This window comes from Leucopleurus acutus (assembly GCF_964270905.1).
Source record: "Leucopleurus acutus genome assembly, chromosome: 5".
NCBI classification, from domain to species: domain Eukaryota; kingdom Metazoa; phylum Chordata; class Mammalia; order Artiodactyla; family Delphinidae; genus Leucopleurus; species Leucopleurus acutus.
In genome coordinates this window covers 49,271,615-49,277,433 of record NC_139147.1, presented here as the reverse complement: position 1 = coordinate 49,277,433, position 5,819 = coordinate 49,271,615, and positions in this window count along the sequence as shown.

The window sequence follows — 5,819 nt, the reverse complement described above, 5'->3', positions numbered from 1 at the left end:
AGTCGGGAGGAAGAAGCCAGAGACTACAGATCCCAGGATGCACGGTACCCAAACGGCCCAATTGGCTGCCTACAACTAACGATGCGAAACCCGGGTTAGAATCTGAGCCAAAGTGAGTTTGGAAACCGGGTCAACTCTCCTTGTTTGGCAGGGAAGCAGGCTATTGTTAAATGATCATTTCACTCTCTTTTCTAGGTGTTTTCGAAATTTGACACTTTTACCATCGGGGTGATTATAAAGTCACTACTCAATACAGACCGAATTTGAGGACTCATTGCTAGAGACTTCTAGCAATGGGGGCTGTCCCTTCTTTTGACAATTCTGAATAAGTGAGAGTGTTCAACTCATCTATAGGCGATTTTGTGAGTTAGTCAAAATAGATACATTTTATTTGAAAATTTAGCTTAAGCATGTTGAGATAGAAGCTTTTATACAGTATTTTTAAGTGGTTGTTCTTGAATAGTTAACAGAACTTTAGACCTGGGAGTATATTTAATAGGTATAAGCCCAGAATTTTTCCAGAGAGTATACAAAAGAAGTTTACAATACAGTGTCCAAACTCAAAAATTACACTGCCTTGCTGGAGAGGATATAGCTATATCAAAAAGCTTACACTTTTGACACAACTATTACATTCTAACTAGTGTGATTGTAGCAATGAACTCAATAAGCTTTCAGGAAATGGAGAAAGAAATAGAAACTATAATCTTCAGAGAAGACTTAAAGGAGGAAGTGAAACGGAGCTAAGGCTTAAAAGATGGGTAGACTCTAAACAGTTCAGGAGTATATAGAAGACGAAAAGACAGTACAGGCTGCAGGTGGAGGCAGGTAGTAATGAAACTAACCTGATAGCACCACACAATGTAGAGAGGGAGCTTCCAATTTCTACTGCCCACTCCTTCATTCCCTCTTATTCTGAATTCCCCTCTTTCTGAAACAGCAGTGTCCAAAATCTCTGATAATTTGTTTGAACAAAATCCCCATAACTCACGCTTCTAGGTTTCCAGGCAATTGATTCTGTGAGCATTCCTTCCTTCCTGAGTCCTCCTCCTATCTCTCTGACTACACCTGCTTTAATTCTTTTTTTTTTTTAACTCTGTTTCCCACTGTTTTAGTCTGAAGACAAATTTCTTAACTCTGAACAGGGAATTAAGACTAGGAATTTTTTTCTTCTAACCAAGAGACCCCTTACCTAGAAAGTACAGTCTTACTATATAGGTGTAAGAACATAGCAAGCCTGAATTCTGTCTCCTACTAACCTTTGTTCCCTGGAACACCTGGTGAGGACTGAGGCGAGTCTCCAGCTCAGGGAGAGAGAAAGGGTTTACAGTTCTCTCCAGTTTTGCAGGGCAATGACTTGGGAGGGGGGGTACTGGATGCCCAGAAGGTACCTGAGGAGCAGAGCTACCTGCAAGTTTACATCAATAGCAGAACCAGAGTTTTGTCTGGTTTGTCTGACCTGGGATCCTGAGGAAAGGGCCAAAGGATTCTCTTCATGGGGTTAACTGAGTATAGTCATAGCTCTTAAAGAGAGTGGCCACAGATCCTGGGCACATGCCCAAGTAAGCCAGCAACCCTTTAAAATCATACCATGGAAACTTTTGTGCTTCAGATACGGCTTTTGCATCTAAAATCAAATTGCTACACTTTAACTAAATTGCTTCATTTTGTGCATATGTTAAACCCTGCACTGCACACTCTGATCAATTTCCAATCAGTCTACTAACCAACACCATGAACTTCTCAACAAGGTAGCATTTTTTGGCAGGCTTAGGCCCCACAAGAAAGACTTTCCCTCCTATCAGCACAGTGTACTTGATCTCTGCAACAGCTGATCCCCCTGACTCATCTTTCCCATCTCTAATTCATCTGCTCACTGCTACTGGCATGATCTAAGTAAAACAACACCTTTTATCATATTAATCCCCTCCTCAAAAACTTCCCTCTTGAAATTCAACTTTCCAGGGCAACCATAATCTGGCCTCACCCTACTTCCCACCATTCATTCCACTAGTTTTCACTTGGCGCTTTTGATTGAGGGAATGACAAAATGATACTTGTGTTTTAGAAAGGTTAAACTGCTCATGAAACAAGGATGAATTGAAAAGCAGAATAGTGGCAGGAAGGAGACTGTTGTAATAGGGGATGGTAACCTTTAACAAACAGCAGTTTCAGGAGAGTATTATGTACAAGTTTAGGTAACATGAAGTTAAGTGACTAGGTAGACAGAAAACTGGAACAACATTTTGGATAGCGCAATTTATCTTGACAAAATAAAGGAGTTTTTCTAATTAGGATGACATCTTATGTTTGAAAGAAGTAAATATAATAATAACTTTGAAGTTTTAAAGTTTTAAAACTAAGAAGTTATTAATCTAAAGAATTTTGACACTAAAGATTTTGAAAATGTGCCTTATTTTTACAATAAAAGTATTTTACATGATTTTTTTGTGATTTATATGAAGGTTTAGGTGTACAAAATCAAAAGTTTTCTTCTCTGGTTAGTATTCATTGGTAGACGTTTATGGTCCTGCTCTCTTATCTATGACCTGTGACATTGAAGGAGAGACTACCAACTGTGAAAAAACAGTTCATGGGTGTCAATGAAAAACTTAATCAACAGTCGATCTAAGAAAGAAGTGGAAAATTTTATTCCAGTCAACCTGATGATTGTAACCCAAAAAGCTCTGAGGACTCTTCTGTCCATTAGAGGTCAAAGCATGGTTATGTTGCAGGAAGGGGGACCTCTTCCTGGGCCTGAGAGAGGGCTCTTGTCTAACACTTGGAAATGAATTGTCCGAGGAGACACACATGTTGACAAAGCAGGAGACTTTATTGGGAAGGGGCACCCAGGTGGAGAGCAGGAGGGTAAGGGAACCCAGGAGAACTACTCTGCCATGTGGCTCCTAATCTCGGGTTTTATGGTGATAGAATTAGTTTCCAGGTTGTCTCTGGCCAATCATTCTGACTCAGGGTCCTTCCTGGTGGTGCACGCATCACTCAGCCAAGATGGATTCCAGCGAGGAGGATTCTGGGAGGTCGGTAGGACACGTGGACTTGTGTCTCCTTTTGACCTTTCCCAAATTCTTCCAGTTGGTGGTGGCTCGTTAATTCCATGTTCTTTACCAGGTCATCCTGTTTAAGATAACTCATTCAAATGGTTACTGTGGTGCCTGGTCAGGGTGGGTGGTGTCAACCAGTGTTTCCCCTAAAGTTATATAAGTTTTTGAGACAAATTAGGTATTATTGACAGTTTACACAGTCCATATCTACAGTACAAAGCGAGTACTTTGTACTCACAGGGGGCCATCGTGGCCCCTTACAAGATTAAGAGAGAAGGTTATCTTCTAAGGAGTTGTGACCTTGTGTGAGATTAAGAAGGAAGGTTATCTCCTAAGGAGGTCTGGTTAATGCAGATGCACAATACACACTAAAGGAGGCCCAAACGGGCAGTGAAAATTTTATGTTTAAAATTTCTTGTCATGCCATAAAATATGAATTTTATTTCATCACGGGTTATCTAGAAGCTCCAAATGAGCATTAACTTTCCTCATTATTAGTTATCATTATTTAATAGGTGTTACACACACAATAATAAAAACCAAACAGTGCACAAGGTTATACACATAGTTTCAAGTGTTTTGTCTGTGCACTCATCTAGCAGAGGAGATGCAGCTCTTTCAAATTATCGAAGTGGTCTGTAAATCAAAAAGAAGTTCAGAACCACAGTGAAAGAATTTCAGTAATAAAATTCTACAATAATATTTGGATGGAGGGGCTAACTACTCTGCCTTATTATTTTTTATTTTATTTTATTTTTATTTCTGGCTGCATTGGGTCTTTGTTGCTGCACGTGGGCTTTCTCTAGTTGCAGCGAGAGGGTGCTACTCTTCATTGAGGGGCACAGGCTTCTCATTGTGGTGGCTTCTCTTTTTGCGGAGCATGGGCTCTAGGCGCGCCGGCTTCAGTAGTTGTGGTTTGTGGGCTCTAGAGCGCAGGCTCAGTAGTTGTGGCACAGGGGCTTAGTTGCTCTGCTGCATGTGGGATCTTCCCGGAGCAGGGCTCAAACCCCTGTCCCCTGCATTGGCAGGCAGATTCTTAACCACTGCACCACCAGGGAAGCCCCTGCTTTATTATTATAAGGAGGTTCTAGCTGGGCTTCTGTCTAGAGATTAGTGCTGAACAAACAGGAAGCTCTCTCTGGGAGAGGAAAATAAGAAAGTTTGGGGGAACCAGTGAATGATTGTCTCCACCACCCCTCTGGATGTAAACTGCCAGCCCACCATTCTCCAAAGTAGTGAGATTTCAGGAAGGCCAACAGAACAGTCTTACAGAATTGATCCCAAGTAGCATGAAATGTCAGGGCCAAAATAATTTAGAAGAGTTAGCCATCTCAAGATGAGATACTAAATATTTTATTTTATTTTCCCCCATATGACATATCAGCTAATATCTGAGAAAAAGAAGAGGAGAAAGTAAAAACAAATTTCAAGAATAAAGCCACTGTCACATATATACAATGGAATATCACTCAGCCATAAAAAGAAACGAAATTGAGTTATTTGCAGTGAGGTGGATGGACCTAGAGTCTGTCATACAGAGTGAAGTAAGTCAAAGAGAAAAACAAATACCATATGCTAACACATATATATGGAATCTAAAAAAAAAAAAAAATGGTGACGAAGAACCTAGGGGCAGGACAGGAATAAAGACGTAGACCTACTAGAGAATGGACTTGAGGACACGGGGAGGGGGAAGGGTAAGCTGGGACAAATTGAGAGAGTGGCATGGACATATATGCACTACCAAATGTAAAACTGATAGCTAGTGGGAAGCAGCCACATAGCACAGGGAGATCAGCTCGGTGCTTTGTGACCACCTAGAGGGGTGGGATAGTGAGGGTGGAAGGGAGGGAGATGCAAGAGGGAAGAGATATGGGGATATATGAATATGTATAGCTGATTCACTTTGTTATAAAGCAAAAACTAACACACCATTGTAAAGCAATTATACTCCAATAAAGATATTAAAAAAAAAAGAGAATAAAGGCACTGTGAAATACTTTTCAGGTGACTTTGCCTAACTAACTGGAAAGAAGATGACTTTTGTTTAAAAGAATAATAAAGGAGGGACTTCCCTGGTGGCGTAGTGAAGAGTGCAGGGGGGCCGGTGTTCGACCCCTGGTCAGGGAACTAGATCCCACATGCATGCCGCAACTAAGAGTTCGCACGTCACAACTAAGGAGCCCACGTGCTGCAACTAAGGAGCCCTGGAGCCACAACTAAGACCCGGTGCAACCAAATAAATAAATATTTTTTTAAAAAAAGAATAATAAAGGAATCCTTGACAGCTTTATTTCATCATCTCTTTTGAAGTGCTTCTAAAAGGCAGTGAAACCTATATAAGTGATTCATCATATTTCCAATTCAAAATTAAGTGAATGTTTAAATAAAAAATTGTAATTTTAATTTATATTTGGAACACTATGAGTGCTTAAAAGCTCAAAAAGTTCATTTTTATAAGAGTGGTAGTTTTACTCTCTACCCCACCCCCCCAACATGATTCATTTTTTAAAAATAAGTGGTGTAGGGACTTCTCTGGTGGTCCAGTGGTAAAGAATCTGCCTTCCAATGCAGGGGACTTGGGTTTGATCCCTGGTCGGGGAACTAAGATTCCATATGCCGCAGGGCAACTATGCCCGTACGCCACAACTACTGAGCTCATGCACCTCAACGAGAGAGCCCGCGTGCTGCAAACTACAGAGCCCACATGCCCTGGAGCCTGCACACCACAACTAGAGAGAAAACCCACACACCACA